Raw genomic sequence first — 17,176 nt, 5'->3', positions numbered from 1 at the left:
TAAGTTCAATTTACTTACACACTAAAAGGACATAGAGGATGTATAAAATAAATGACAGCTACACAGATATACCCAAACTAAAACTAATAGATGGTCAAACAAACCAGAAAATTTAACAAAGACGAAACTAACCACAGAAACTCTGCAGATGGAGAGGGAGACGAGAGAAGCCAGTGCCCCCTTTTGGGACATAAGAGGAGGCAAAGTTTGTAGCCCCATGGAGAGCAAAGCCAATGCAGTTGAGGTAAACATAAGTAATGAACAGATAATAACCCTCATCCATGACTGGTGTGTGACCCTTGGCATACTCAGACCCTGCTTGTTTTGGTCCCGCGCGGCGCTTGAGGGTGTCTGGTGCATACAAAACACACATTAGCCGCGCACGGTGCCCGACGCCTAGGATGCGAGCCCTCCACAGATAACACGAACGATGCTATTAAACGTAAGGTCTTATAAACGTCACGAGAGACGTCTTCTACGGTGAAATAGGACGCATCGCATTCTAACTAGACTCGACCTCCAGCATTTCCCAATATGTATATTCTCTCTCTCTCTCTCTCTCTCTCTCTCTCTCTCTCTCTCTCTCTCTCTCTCTCTCTCTCCCTTTTCTCTCCCTGTACCTTCACCCTTTCCTTAACATCCTTGAAACTAGAGCGGCTACAATTAGCTCGATGCGATAAGCTGTCAGCCTGTTTTGGAATGCAGACTCAGCCTCACCAACAGCCATCCAGCCAGCCTCTGACACCCATCTGTACCAGAGAACTGTGCGGAGGAGAGAAACAAAACTATATATGGCTATGCACACGCACACGAGCGCACGCACACACACACACACACACACACACACACACACACACACACACACACACACACACACACACACACACAAAGTCGGGAAACTCGTCAGGTTGAAAGAGTTCGAGATGATGCCATGGGAGAATGCTAATGGTGGCTCAAGAGCAGGATAAGTGGAGGTCCGCCGATAACATGGGTGGAGGGAGGCGGGCGGGAAGGGAAGGAGGAAGGAGGAAGGGTGGCGAGGAGAGAGGAGAGGTAAAGAGTGAGACAGAGGGAGAGAGCGAGAGCGAGCGAGACAGGCAAGCGTGCTGATCCTGGTGTATGTTCGCCTCTTGGACGGGTTTCGAACGCGGCCGTAGCCAGGTTGTCACTAGCATAGGAATGACACTCGTTACACTGGCAGCCAATCCCGATACTAGCACGGCCGACCCCGCTAAGTGAGTCCTCTGGGGAGACGACCCTTTGTGCGGCAGGAGGAGAGGCGAGCGTGGCCGGGAGGGAGGCGGGAGGGCTGGACTCAAGTGCTGGGGCGGGAGGAGCATGTCTCTTGGCTGGTGATTCCTGAGGCGAAGTGTTTATGCCCAGACTCAGACCTGCCGCTTCCACTCTTCTCTTTTTCTTCTTCTCTGTCCACTCTCCATTGCAATCCTCCGTACTTCCATGTCTACCTCTCTCTCTTTCTCTCCACTTCTCCTTTCTCCTTTCCTCCTTCTATCTCTTCCTCCATCCCCTCCTCCAGCTCACAAGGCCTTATCCTCCTCTTCTCCTAAAATGTTATGCTTTTTGCTCAGCTCTGCAGGCACTAACCGGTTTGCTTGGCCACTCCTCCCCTCCTTTCGCCATCTTACAATTGCCATTTTAATCTGATATCAGGACGGAGGTTTCTGGACAGCACCACCAGGTATAGAGTTATTTTATTCTATTCATTAATACATAAGATAAAAAAAAAAAAGGAGTACTCGTATATAAATATGAATATGAAAGCAGAGCAGTAGCATAAGTAGGCGGAGGAGGTAGAAACAGAAGAGGCAGAGAAGAAGGAACTAAAGAATATAAAACAAAGATGGAGCAGATTTAGGAGATGGAGATGTAAGAGACACACACAGATTGAGAAGGATAAGAATGAGAAGACAAAGTACAAGGGCGAGGGAAGAGTTACTAGGAGGGGAAAAGATAAAAAAATATTTGTACGAATCTCGACACGGTTCTGTAAATCCAGATCTTTGTGTCTCTAGCACTGCCTGTTGACACCCGCATCCTCCCAAGCCTGTTCGTCTCGTTTCACCTGCTCGGTTTGTTTACTCAAGCGGAGAATTCGCCGAAGGGAAGGAGGTGGCGGAGGGATAATGGAAGACGAAAGAAGATGAAGGGAAGGAGAGGGGGAGCTAAAACTGGCTACAAGGAGGCTGATAATATAAACGGTTGGAGGAACAAACGACGTAGGGGGAGAAAGAAGACAATGAAAATTATATGTATTATGAAAATGATGGAGGATAATACATGATTCAGAGGACGAGGTGAAATTAAATGAAAGGCGGTCTATAGTATAAAAAGATGGAAAGTACAGGAAAACAGCTAAAAAGTAGTATGGAGAATAAGTATTTGATCAATTAAGAAAACACTGTAAGATTAAGGAAGGTAAAGGAGAGCAGGGAGGCTGAGGAGTGAAAGAAGTTAGGAAACAAAAATAATGATGTAGAGGATGTTTAGGACAAAAATAAAATAAATTAGGAAAATAATGGAAAACAAAAGAAGATAAAGAGGAGAAGGGAAGAAGCTAATATTAAATACACGGAGTTGAAAATATAAACAGAACTGAAGAATAAGAGATGTAACGTAAAAATGTATATATATCGAGTACAAAATTTAGATGCATTAGTAAAACAATGAAAACATTATAATGAAAATCAATTAGAGTTTTGTTTAAGAAAAAAGTACCGATTGATTACAAGAATAAAATGGAGATGGAATTCAGAACATAAAAAGAAAAAAAGAAAAAATATTGTGCACTTGCCACATGCTAGTCTCAGATATTTAGTACAGATACACTCCACCTCGCCACACACCACAAGGCACACGACATTATTCCACCTCATACAGACTCAACGCGAGAAAATACACAGATGCTTTCCCTGTCACAACTACACACACACACACACACACACACACACACACACACACACACACACACACCAGGAACTCACGGTTGTGGATTTGTCGTGGCATTAAGTAATGAGTAGGTTCCTTAACGTAAAGGTTCAACCACAGCTTCTTGCGGTGTTGTCACGGTCGGTGGGTTTACGAGACCACGCTTCCTCTCCGCCACCTCCCCTCCCCTCCGTCGCCGCCCCAATAAGTGAGGCAGAAAACAGAAAAAAAAGGAAAGAAAAAAGGAAATATAATTCATTGGAGATAAAAGAAAGAAGGGAAAAAAAGAGAGTTTCAAGGTCTTATCATATAATTAGACCGTATGTATGGACGTCCAGTTGTCCGCTAACTCAGATGGCAGTAGGATTACTGTAGGCCTCGTCTTCCCCACTATCAAAATGGCTCCACCGCGGGTGTCCCAGAGTCTAATTCCCCTGCCAGGAGGCATCCCATCGTATAATCCAGCAGCCTTCCATTCACAGATCAAGGTTCTCTCCCTCATCTTAACCACCCAGACACCAGAGTCACCCTGTCACTGCTGTTAGAAATATGAAATCGAAAAACCCATTTTGATGGCGATTCCTAAACATCCTGTGTAAATAACTGAAAATAATTACATAAAAATGTAAAAAAAGGACTTCTAATTCAACACAAAATAAAAGAAATAAACGTATTCCATGCCACACACTAGAATGTTTGACAGGAAGGATGAATTACGAAAAAAAAGGGCAATAAATTCAACTTAAAGTTCGGTGACCTCACCCTCCCCTCCCCGCATCCTCCTCCCCACCACACCCATTTTATAAACCACACAGCAGGGGGCGCAGATCAGCCTGCTTCTTCTCCCCAGCCTTATCCCCGTCTGCTAGCATCAATGGCTTCCACCTTCTTCCCCTGCTGAGGAAAATTAGGACCTATCCTCTTACGTTTGCTTCTTATCCCTGCTGTCAGCGCTACTGTCGGACGCCATGTCTGCCCCAGGGGTAGATTTTTTGTTAAGGATGTGAAGGGGAGAGCTAGTGGGAAAAAAAGAGAGACTGGTAGTAGAGGAGCTAAGGATAGAGAGGAAGAAGCAACAAAAAATCAAAGTAATGGATTAAGAAAGATGAAGAGACTAACGAGGAAGAAAAAAGATGGGGAGGGTGTGAAGTATGGGGGAAAAGAAAAGCAGAAGAGGAGTAGGAGAGGAATTAAAATGTAAGGAGGGTCATGTAGCAAAAAATCAAAGCAATGGATTAAGAAAAATTAAGAGACTAACGAGGAGAGAGAAAAAAAAAAAAGGAGGGAAGGTGAGGAGTATGGGGAAAAGAAAAGCAGGTGGTGAGACTTCAGACACCGAAAAAAAAGTAAGAGTAAACATCCCAGCAGCAAGTTTCTCAGTTCTTCCCAAGTGAATATTCTCAGTTTAAGTACTCGTAAACACCTGAAGCTGGCACACTCAAGGGCCACTGAGGATGAATATATATTTATTTACATACAATTTTATTCTTTAGTGCCGCGCCTCCTCAAGAAATCATACCCAATGTGTCGCCCTTATCACGCCTCACATGAGAAAATCGTGACTTATACGCAGCTGTGCAGGTAAATACGGATTTTAATGTTGTATTTTTTATGATTTAAATTGCACTATTTTAAAGCTCACACCTGCGGTAGTTATATCACGCTGCATTACATAAATGTTTACGTTAGTTCAAAGCATGCACAGTGAAATACTTACATAACATCAACAGACAAACGACGCCACATTTATCTTCATCCTTAAGTTCATATTTGGCTGAATTTCCATATCAGAGTCATGCAAAACAATAATTTTCAATCTTTCAGCTACTATTTTGTGTCTTCAGCGACATAACTACACATTTATCAAGGGAACACGAGACAGGTAAACATACGCCTTTCTTGCCGCTGGCGGAAAACTGACCACCGCCACACAAGACCCGAGATCAAACAAATACAGTTCTGCAGCAGCGACGGTCGGGCCTCCCAGCACAAGCAGGCAGCGGCCCTTAGGCGGCTCGGTTCCCCGCCACAAATTACTTAGGAAAGCACCACACGAATTACACGCCAATAAAGTTGAACAGCGGCTCATCTACTCGTGCGATGTATGAAGGAAGCGTCATAAAACACGGCCGATTTAGCGATCTGCCTCGATAGACTTGCGGGCGAAGGCTCACTCCTAATCAGGATTTGTTCAACCTGAGGCACTGCGGGGAAAGAGGACGATGAAACACGTACACGAACACGGACAAGGGCACGGACAATCACACATCCAGTAACAATATATATAAATTTCCTGTTAATTTTTCATATACCACCTCTTGAATACTGAACAGAAAGAAAAGGAACATAAATATGATGGAGAATGATAAAGAATGGTAGAGAGGGAAAGGAGTAGGAGGAGGAAGATTCAAGGAGCACTTCTGGTAGTCCGTCACAGGCACAGATACACACTGAAGGGACTCCCGCCAGGCTCATAAGTTGCTCCCCAAAGCAGACCTTCGCCAGACCCGCCTCAATGGCCAGTCTTGTTGCCTTGTTTACATCATAGACGCTAACGACACGACGGAGGCCTCTCATTTTACTTCCCCTTTCCCTCCTTTTTCTCGCCCTTCTTCCTCCCTCGCTCTGTACCTCTCCTCTCTCTTTCCTTCCTCTCCTCGCCCCAACTTCCTCCGTTTCCTCATCTTCCTCTGTTTATTTCTTTCCGTCTTTTATTTTATTTTCTCTTCTATTTATTTATTATGAAATGTATATAGGTGTTTGTGATGTTCTATGAGTTCCTTACGCGTCTTATACAATATCCTAGTTACGTAACAACCATCACTCTCAGCAACAAAGACAATACTAGAACAGTAACATCAATGATAACTTTATCCATTGTAGAGTTGGTATAAAGTTTTATTTTTCACTTTGACTTGAAGCCCCCGATGCATCGTTAAAAACAAAACTCTTAATCCAAATAGCTGAGGTTGTTGCTCCGAAATAAAAAAAATGGTTCTTAATTAAAAAGGTTCTGTATCGACCAAATTATTAAAGCAATATACTGATGCATTTACATATTTTTATGAGTATCGTGGAATGTGAATCAGATAGTAAACCTAAGAAAAAACGTAGAGGGAGACGATCAGATTGTGTTGCCTTCATGCCAAGCTGATGCAGCAGATACCACTTGATTTTTCTTGTTCTTCTTATTCAAAATCTCTCTCTCTCTCTCTCTCTCTCTCTCTCTCTCTCTCTCTCTCTCTCTCTCTCTCTCTCTCTCTCTCTCTCTCTCTCTCTCTCTCTCGTTATACACACACATACGCGTGCGTGCACCTACGCACGCACACAAACACACACACACACACACACACACACACACACACACACACACACATTCAATATATATATATATATATATATATATATATATATATATATATATATATATATATATATATATATATATATATATATATATATATATATATATATATATGGCAGGCAAGAGGTGCTCTCTTCTCTTAAAAGAAAGACAAACAAAACAGACAGTATAACTCCTGCAAAATATCGTGCCTTTGTGGCTTTGAACTAAACTCTTAAACAAACTACTTATGAAATGTTATAAAGGAAGATACATAAATCCTGAGTCTCGGTGCAGATTAAGACAAGTTATGCTGTGCACGGCACGGACGCCATGAAACTAACGTTTGTCCCTCTCTCGCAGTGACGCAAGACAGCACACGTCACACCACAACACACCGGTGGCGTAACACTTCAGAAACCCCAAAAGAGATGACACAAATATTTTTTCCTCTTACAGCCTATGGCTGACATGTAAAACAAACATTTTCAGTCCAGAATCCCATTATTATGTAATGGAAGTATTTTTTTAAATAGATTTTGAAACTTGTTTTCATACCTTTTTCCAATTAATTCCATACGTGGTAATGTCACTACCTTTTCATAAACATTTATGGATTAATCCAACCTACACTATTAAGCCAGTGACGAGACCAAACCTTTCACCATAAAATTACCGAAATCACTACATCTTTCACCGCCATCACAGCATTATTATGTAAACAACAACAAACAATCGTCATCTATAAAAAGAAAAGCAACACAATGACCTAAAACAACAACAATTGTTGCTACCTTTACTACTACTACTACTACTACTACTACTACTACTACTACTATTACTACTACTACTACTATTACTACTACTACTACTACTATTAATGCTGCTGCTGCTGCTGCTGCTTCTACTACTGATGGTGCTTTCCCTGCTACAACTACTACATTACATGCTACAGCCGCCTTGGCTGTAGCGGCATAATTAATCTGTGCTGGCGCTGAACAGGGGGAGAGGTCTTTTACATGCAGATTTAATCAAAGCATCATGTTTACCCTTTCCCTTGTCGAGTCTTGTCTCTCTCACTCTCTCTCTCTCTCTCTCTCTCTCTCTCTCTCTCTCTCTCTCTCTCTCTCTCTCTCTCTCTCTCTCTCTCTCTCTCTCTCTCTCTCTCTCTCTCTCTCTCTCTCTTTCTCCTCGCCTCCCGGAGTGTTTACGCCGACGAAGGGGATCAAAGGACGCCGGACGCGGTCAGTTGGGCTTCGGGCGCCAGTGGAAGGTTTTTCTTGTAAACATGAGCATACGACACCCTCTCCTGGGGCTCTGGGTGCCTCCGCTGCCTCCCGCTTTCTTACTGTGCATTTTAGCAAGTGTATGTGTGTGTTTTGGTTCGTGTTAGTGCCTCTTGGTATGCCTTAGTCACTCTTAACGGGGAAGTGAGGAACCTTCATGAGGTTGTGTGTGTTGTCCAAGTGTTGGGTGTTCCCTCGTGCAAAAAAACAGTGTGATATGAGCAACACGCTAATGGGGAAAGCAGTAAGAAGGATGCGCTACAGTTCATAGTAATGGATAGCTTAAGTGAAGGTTGACATTACGTGTCTGATGAGATAAATAGAATATTGTTTTGATTAATATATATTCATAACGGTACGGATCGTGAAAGTTAACGACTAACTGTTTAATAATTGTGAAATTAAAGGTCCAAGAAAACGCTATTGGTCCCTTTAAAAATTTCACTACATAATTCCACATCAACAATTTCACCACTACATTACATTCTACATGACACACTACTCTATACCATACCATAGGTTAGATCACAACATCTCCACTCTGTACTCAACACACACCACACTCTACACGGCACCATCTCCAACTACCACTCACTGCACACCACATACTGCATCACACCACCCACACCCAGCTATCACCACACACCACATTCTATATCACACAATCGACACCACCCTATGCATCACACTATCCACACCTAACACTCAGCACACACCACACTCTACATCACATCCCTAGCCAAGAGCCTCAGCCACACCACGTCAACATTTCAGCGGTTGTACTCCAAAGCGCCTCTTAGTGAATTCCAAGCGGGAACTCGTGTGATTTCCCCTGGGCTCCCTAACCCCTGGAAAGAAGAAGTGCCAACTGATGGTGCCAATGATAAGGAAAGGGGAGCCGGGATAAGGAGGGAAAGAAAGAAAGAATGAGGGGATGAGGCTTAGGAAGGAGCCGGGAGGAGGGACAAGGAGGACAGGGAGTGGAAGGGTGGAGGAAAGGAAGGGAAGAGGCGAGGGAGGTAGGAAAGTAGCAAAGAATAAATGTATCGGGACTTGGAATGGACAGAGGGGTAAGAGCAAGGAGATAAGTGCCGCGGCGATAAGGGAGGGTGAGTGGGAAAAGGTTTGCATAAACGGAGGGACAAGTGTGGATTGAAAGTAGACGGCGTGATAGATAGAGGGAAAAATGGACTGTAAAGGAAGGTGGGTAAATCTCGGTAGAAGAATAGGAGGAAACAAAAATGGATGAAGGTAGAGAATGTTTTAATGAAATGGTGTTTTTATGAGACTTTTAATGGCACCTGTAGTGCGAAAACTTAAGTGAATTTTATATTTTTCTACTTAGCACTTTAGATATCTACTGAAAAATTTAAAGTTCAATTGCAGTTACGTGAGTTACTTAATTATATCACCGTGGAAGTTAACAGGCTGAAGGAAGCACTGCACAATGATGCCCAGATTAAACTCGAATTATTATAGAAGTTTCAAAAAAAATATAAATCAAAAGAAAACTTTAAAAAAATTGAAATTAAACATCATAAAAAAATAATAATAATATTCGTATAAATAAAGAAACTAGAACATTTTTTTTGTGTGTGTGTGTATTCTAATACGTAGTTTAAGATTTTCTTTTCTTTTATTTCTTCTATTTTCTTTCTGTTTCTACCTACATGTACTTTCAAATGGGTGAATATTGTTTTATGAATTAAATGGAAATGTCAAACACACACACACACACACACACACACACACACACACACACACACACACACACACACACACACACACACATTACAACTACCTTCACCACCGTACTATGAATACTTAAAACACCATTCATTCTTTACACAGTTACCCTCCCTTGGCCAGCCACCTTTCTCCACTCACCCATGCCTTTCCCCCTCGCGCCGCTTCCCCACAAATACCCATCAAGGAAGTTCGGCCGCCGGACCAAAACAATTTAGTAAGGTGGGGCTCCTGTTCACTCGCCAGCTGTTCCGCCACAGCTCACAAGAGAGGAGCCGCTCGTATACACACACACACACACACACACACACACACACACACACACACACACACACACACACACACACACACACACACACACACACACACATGGTGAACTTCACATAGAGAGCAGGTGTACGGGCCTCATAAACAAATCGTAGACAGGTGTTCTGAAGACAAAAGCTCAAGCAGGTGTCGCGTAATGATTGTTTCATACGTATTTGTTTTTCGTTTTGTTTTCTTTGCTTTTTTTTAACATTATTTTCCTATTCTATTTTATTTTTGTTTCCTGTTTACTGATCATCAAACTTACGAGTATGTAATAAAATATACTCCTCATAACACTATTTCCCTTATTGTTTACATGTTTTCCACCGCCAATATTTTATCAGTTTACATGCAGTTGTCCCTTTTCATCTCTCTCTCTCTCTCTCTCTCTCTCTCTCTCTCTCTCTCTCTCTCTCTCTCTCTCTCTCTCTCTCTCTCTCTCTCTCTCTCTCTCTCTCTCTCTCAACCTTACGTTCCCTCTTTTGTCTTTTACCCATCCCTTCACATACCCCATTCCCTTTCTCTCTCTCCCTTCCCATTAAGCGCCGCGCCTGTCTTAATATTCTGCCTCACCTCGCCCTTCCTTCCACCATTCGGGCCCTCGCTTCATAACCAGTGGTGTTGCAAATTGATCAACATGTAAATGGTTATTGGTACTGCGGGTCTGTCTGGGCGCCAACGAGACTGCAGACGGTGGGATCGAGAACAGGGAAAATCGAGGGTGGCTAAGGGAAGGCAGCGGGAGGCTCAGGAGATGGGGAGCTACGGCCCAGAAGTGAGGCTGAGGGTTGCAGGGAGGTGGTGCTCAGCGAGATAGAAGCGTATACGTCGTAGAGTTTAATTAAATGGTTCAGGTAAATCAGTCAATAAGTGTTCTAGTGTATGTATGTGTGTATGTATGTATGTGTAGTCTGTTTGTCCTCTCTCTCATTTCCCATCCTTCTTTTCTCCTATCCTGCTCTTTAACCGTCCTTCATCTTCATCCTGTCCTGTCCTTCCCTTCTCTCTCTCTCTCTCTCTCTCTCTCTCTCTCTCTCTCTCTCTCTCTCTCTCTCTCTCTCTCTCTCTCTCTCTCTCTCTCTCTCTCTCTCTCTCTCTCTCTCTCTCTCTCTCTCTCTCTGCATACACACGAATCTACCTATCCATTCACTAAGCCTCATTATAAAACTAACCAAAACATACTGGAAACCAATACCATTTAATAAAATCGAAAAAAAAAGTCAGGCGAAGGAAGCAGCGCCGTTTCAGTATCATGGCATTCATAACAAAGGTGTTTCTGTACAAATAATAACAGTTGTAAATGAAGGAAATAAGTGGAGAGTCAAATCAGCTGCGTGGCATCCTTAGACAGGGGAGGAGGAGTCACAAAGAGAAAGGCCAGGGCTGGTTGGACGTTGATAATCCTTAACAAGACCATTAGAAAAAATAAATCTTAAACTTTACTTAAACTACGTCCGTCCCCCAACCAGAAAAAAAAAAAAAGAAGCATTAAACTCCACAACACACGTTATCAGATTAACAATGGTTGGGATCACATGCTGAGTCATAGTACGGACTGACCAAGAGTATTTGCATCTGCTGCACAAGAAACGACAGTATAAAACTATAAAAGGAATCCGAGGACGTTTCACATACGCAAGACGATTCAAGTGGTGTTAAGGGGCTGGCTCTGAACTCTTATAGTCATACGTTGTTATAGGAAATATTTCTGTGAACTAAAGCAATATTTTATTAATTCATGAAAATTAAACAGAGTGAACAGTTATTATTCTTGTTCTTCATCCTTAAAGCTGAGTCTAATTCCACACAAAGACATTTCAAATTACAAAAAAAAAAAAAAAAAATCTCTATTACTGTACCACTTGATGAATTTTAAAGACAATAAAAGTTTGGTCATCAATGTTGCACAGTAATGTTTCTTCTAATTCTCATTTTGTACCTCCAGTTCAGAGAGGCAGTGAGACTCGAGGTCTTGCTCCACCAGTCGCCGATGAAAGTGACTTGTACACCACTATGTTATCTGCGCGAGCCTTCTGATGTCCTGATACATTACGATGCTTGATACCTGGGGATGTTGCATGGACTATGGGTTGATAATGAATAAAGAAAATAATAATAAGAAGAAGAACAGCAGGAGGAGGAGGTGGAGGAGGAGGAGGAGGAAGAGGAGGAGGAGGAGGAGGAGGAGGAGGAGGAGGAGGAGGAGGAGGAGGAGGAGGAGAGGGGCCTGGTGAGCAGTGAACAACAAATGGTGGGTTCTGTCCGCCCTCGGGGGCCGCCTCACTCCCAGTCTCGCAACAGAGGGTGGAGGGGACCGGCTCACTGAAGCAAGTAGGACGACTTCGCAAATATTTGAACCCAAAAGGAGAAAACGTGCTGGCAGAGCAACAAACCATATTAACTTACTTTTGGATGGAAGCCATTTATTTTTCTAGTAGTGGAAAAAAAAAATATATATATCCCTTCATTTCGTTACGTCTACTTTCAATTTGCTACGGTGACTAACAACGAGGTCAACTGGGAAATGAGTATGAAAAAGACACTAGACAAAAATAGAGTTTGTAGGAAAATCGGGAAGGAAGGAAAGGCGAGGAAATGAGTGAGGAAGAGGAGAGAGGAAAGGAAGGGCGGAGAAACGACTGGGAGATGAAGAAGGAATTACTGATGTTACTCATTCCTATTTTTAAGCGAATCATGTAAGGATTTGACGGATTTAATCATTTCATACTACTTAACCTATTGAATGAGTACGAGCACGATCACTTTACATAACTCAAGAAAATATGCATGTACATCCTGAAGGAAAGTATTCGTATACAATTTACCACACGTATAAAAAAAAAAAAAAAAAAGAAACAGTACACCTGCGAATATTACACTAGTGAAATCTGGCACTTTCTTCACCATTGTCCCAGGCGACTTTCTCTCCATGTTCCACGCTGCTCCACCCCGCCCCTGGTTGACTAGAGCTGCAAAATCAAGTACTGTCGTCTTTTTATTATATTTCACAGCAAAAAGCTACAACAGTAAGGCAAGGGTACTGTGTGTCTTGTATGTCCCATGATGCTTTCAGTCACAATAACTACTGGAGGTAATGCTGATACGAATATTATTATTATTTTTCTTTTTTTTCACGATTAATATTACGACTTTTGTGCCTTTCAAGTTTTATTGTCCGAGGTCTGGAAGTACTGTAAAATAATGTGATGGACTTTAGTGATGGTTTAGTGGAAATTATCAAAGTTTTTCGCCCCTCGCCCACTCTGCTGATTGGTGTGTGTGTGTGTGTGTGTGTGTGTGTGTGTGTGTGTGTCCGGAAGTATCCAAGTATCCCCATAGGCTCAGATATTGAAAATGAAGTAATAAAAATAGACCAATCCCACATGGACAGTGAACTCGACAAATTATCAGGAACCATAAAAATATTTCGGTATCATTCTACCTCTCCCTCCATTCTTCATCTTCCTCCTCCTCCTCCTCCTCCTCTCCTGGATGAGCGGAGAGAGGGAGGGAGGAGTGAAGGGACGGAGAGGTGGGGGAGAGAAAGGCACCATGATTGTAGGCGTGGTTTCCCTGACGTCACCGTGCGATCGATAATCACAAATATAGAGAACGGGAAGCACGTAGGCCTATCCCGGCACACTCTCTCAGACGCTAGGCCTCTCCGGAGCCTCCTTCTGATAGCAGGGATTACGCCTAAGACCTAACTTTTTCAGCGATGTTTTTCGTTGTAGTACGACTGGTGTCCATTTGGCTTATTGGATGAATGCTGATATTTGCTTATACGCGTGGGAGCATTTTGTTTGGGGTCTGTTGTAGCAGATTTATTGCAAAGTATGCGGCAACAAGACCACTGTTGTATTGAGTGTCAACTGAGAACAAAGAACATGAAGTAAATTTAGAAAGTAAAATATAATACGACGTGGGTGACTTTTATGACCAATTAAAACAATCTTTTATTTCTTACATGGACATTGTAACTTCTTCAGAATTAATAGTGAAGCCTGTTTTGCAAAATCATATCATTGCGAAATCATAATTACCAAGAATAGTTTTTACAATCAAAATTCTTTTTAGGACATTTTAGAGCAAGAAAGTTATAATATGACGTGGATTACTATTAAATTGATGTTTTATTGATGTGTTCTGATGTATGTCTGTGCATGTGAATAACTAACGCGTCCTCTTCTTGGTGCCTGCAGGGTGTGAGCTCGATGCCGCCAGCGAGGACCCCGCCAGCATCCAAGGCCACCCCCGCTACTGCCCACCGCCGCCACCCTAACTAGGACCCACGGTAAGCTGGCCTGGGTGTTGTACCCCTGAGTGTCTTGCCTGCCACTCGTGTATCTCACTTAACTTAATTTATTTTTCAATGTAAGCATAAAGAGCCAATATTATAAGTAATGTTCCCTCATGAGCTATATCAAATTTATATTTTTTAACCATTTTAGGATGAAGTATCTAATAAAAATACATAACTGGCTGTTCTTGTTCGATGTGACTGACGGACATCCGAGCGACACTAATGAGCGGATTTATGAAAGCAACGAAGCGTAGTTTTTTACGTATATAACAAAAAAAAAATGTATCTTCATATAGATGAGAGACATTTGTGAGCAGAAAGAAAGGCTGGGCACGTCGAGCAGTAAAAGTAATCAATGAAAAGTTATGAGAGCTATCTATAACAAAATTATTTAAAAAGAATGAAAGTATAAACGGAATACGTCCACTGAAAACACGTACATGAAATATGAACAGTAGAAAAAATATAAATAAATAAATAGCATAAATACATCATAAAATAAATAAATAAATAAATAAAATTATACCTATGAGATTCAAGATTTTTCTCTCTTCTCACTCTAATGACTCGAACTTCCATTATAAGTTGCTCAGATCAAGATAGTGCAGTTTCTCCTCACACAGACATCCCGGTACCAGCAGACGCAGCCCAGATAGCATCAATTTATCCCTTCCCCTCGTGTCACTCCAGGATTAACTGCAGCTCGCACTTTCCATATCTTTAGTTAGTCTTCAGTACCCACATACTTCTCACGCCCTTCACTCTGCCACTCCTTCACTTCGCTGCTTCATATCTCATTCAGTCATAATTATTCTTTCCCTCCCAGTAAATGCCATGGCCTCTCTCTTCGTTTTTTTTTCTTTCATTCTATTTTTTTTTTTTCAAGCTAATAATTCATCATACTTCACGTAAAGAAATGAAGTAAAATGCCTTGTTATATTTTCAGCTCCTTGAATCATATAAGCCTGTACTAAATTTTCAGCTCCACGTTGTTACTGTTTCTTATTTCGCTTACCAGTTCGTTACAACATTATCATCGTTTCTTCCTCTCACTCTCACTCCAGAAACCTCCTCCTCAGTAACTCATGCATGAAATTTACTGCGGAGGCATTTTCTTTTTTTTTTCTTTTCTTTCAACGACTCAAACCTTACAAACTCTCTCTCTCTCTCTCTCTCTCTCTCTCTCTCTCTCTCTCTCTCTCTCTCTCTCTCTCTCTCTCTCTCTCTCTCTCTCTCTCTCTCTCTCTCTCGTGCATTTGCTTCATTTACTCTCTTTTCCGAAATATCATACTCTTATTTTGCTTTTCCTTCACTTCTTCCTCCTCTTCTTCTTCTTCTTCTTCTTCTTCTTCTTCTTCTTCTTCTTCTTCTTCTTCTTCTTCTTCTTCCACATTCTCTCTCTCTCTCTCTCTCTCTCTCTCTCTCTCTCTCTCTCTCTCTCTCTCTCTCTCTCTCTCTCTCTCTCTCTCTCTCTCTCTCTCTCTCTCTCTCTCTCATCTCTTCCACCCAATCCTCTCCTTCCTGTCGTTTTTCCTACTCTCCTCCTGTCCTTCCTTCTTTCATTTCCTTCTTTTTTGCTCTCTCGTTCCCTCCTTTCTCCTTCCTCCCAGTTCTCTTTTATCCTTCCTGCCTTCCATTTTCACCGTCTCCTCTCTTTTCCCCTTGCCTTTTTTCCGCTATTATTCTCTTTCCTCTCCTCTTGATTCTTCTTTTTCTAGCCTCTGTCAAATTTTTTCTTACTTCTCTCTCTTCCCATTCTTACCCTTCTCATATCCTGCTCTTTAACCTCCCTTTTCATCCTCTCTCTCTCTCTCTCTCTCTCTCTCTCTCTCTCTCTCTCTCTCTCTCTCTCTCTCTCTCTCTCTCTCTCTCTCTCTCTCTCTCTCTCTCTCTCTCTCTCTCTCTCTCTCTCTCTCTCTCTCTCTCTCTCTCTCTCTCTCTCTCTCTCTCTCTCAGTGCTTTTATCTCTTATTCTTTATTCCTGCTTTTGATGTTCCATTCCTTCCCAGCTCCCTTTTCTCTTCTCCGCTCTTTCCTTTATTTCCTTCATGCCTTTTCTTCTTGCCTTCACTTCCTTCCATTTTTTTTTGCGAGATTACCATTTTTCCTTCCCCTCGTCCACCCACCCTCTTCTTCTTTTCCTTCCACTTCCCGTCACTATAGAAAGTGTATTTATGTAATTTACTACATGAAATATGAATACGTGTGGCTGAAGTAGGTGTTGGAAGTGTGTGTGTGTGTGTGTGTGTGTGTGTGTGTGTGTGTGTGTGTGTGTGTGTGTGTGTGTGTGTGTGTGTGTGTGTGTGTGTGTGTGTGTGTGTGTGTGTGTGTGTGTGTGTGTGTGCACCTGGTCAAGGGCTTAGGGGTATGGGACGTGTTAGCTCTGAGTATGTGTTTCTATGGGTATGGTGAGTGTAGGTGTAGGTGGTGTGGTGATGGGTATGTGTCGGTGTGGATCATTGGTGTGATGGGCGTGTTGGGTGACTGGGGTTGAGTTTTGGGTATATGGTCATGGATGGTAATGGGAAGGATAACTGTTTCTAATGGGTATGTATGGGTGAGTGGGTTAACTGTGGATGTAAGGAGATGGATGGTACTGGGAAAGATGGGGTGTTTTTAATGGATGATAATGGATGATTGGATTCACTGTGGATGTATGTTTATGGATGGCGATGGAGAGCATGAACGTATCTTTAACTAGTATGAATGGATGGCTGGAATAGTGAGTTAATGATATGATAATGAAATAATAAATCATTTCATACAAGTGTTTCCAAAAGGTTCTGCAAAACAAGTGCATGCCGATTGTGAATTAGGGAGAGAGAGAGAGAGAGAGAGAGAGAGAGAGAGAGAGAGAGAGAGAGAGAGAGAGAGAGAGAGAGAGAGAGAGAGAGAGAGAGTGTGTGTGTGTGTGTGTGTGTGTGTGTGTGTGTGTGTGTGTGTGTGTGTGTGTGTGTGTGTGTGTGTGTGTGTGTGTGTGTGTGTGTGTGTGTGTGTGTGTGTGTGTGTGTGTGTGTGTGTGTGTGTGTGTGTGTGTGTGTGGAAAGGAACACCAAATAGGGGATTGTGTCAGTAATAACAATACTTCCTTTCTTTTCTTTTTTTACACTTTACTGTCGGTTGTGTGACTATTCTCTCTCTCTCTCTCTCTCTCTCTCTCTCTCTCTCTCTCTCTCTCTCTCTCTCTCTCTCTCTCTCTCTCTCTCTCTCTCTCTCTCTCTCTCTCTCTCTCTCTCGCCTCGC

At 42.4% G+C, this 17,176-nt stretch overlaps 1 protein-coding gene across 2 annotated transcripts in view; it reads left to right on the top strand.

The window, feature by feature from the left end:
- The window catches only part of LOC135107901 (homeobox protein abdominal-B-like), a 123,471-nt gene that overhangs the window by 56,618 nt on the left and 49,677 nt on the right, over positions 1-17,176 (top strand). For both annotated transcript variants that reach the window (XM_064018274.1, XM_064018277.1), the window contains exon 2: positions 13,833-13,924. The gene's annotated coding sequence lies outside the window, so the exon portion shown is untranslated. The remainder of the gene's footprint in view (positions 1-13,832; positions 13,925-17,176) is intronic.

The sequence above is a fragment of the Scylla paramamosain genome, chromosome 16, assembly GCF_035594125.1.
Source record: "Scylla paramamosain isolate STU-SP2022 chromosome 16, ASM3559412v1, whole genome shotgun sequence".
NCBI lineage: Eukaryota > Metazoa > Arthropoda > Malacostraca > Decapoda > Portunidae > Scylla > Scylla paramamosain.
The sequence above is the reverse complement of the archived record's forward strand: the minus strand, read 5'-3'. Positions and strand labels throughout refer to the sequence as shown.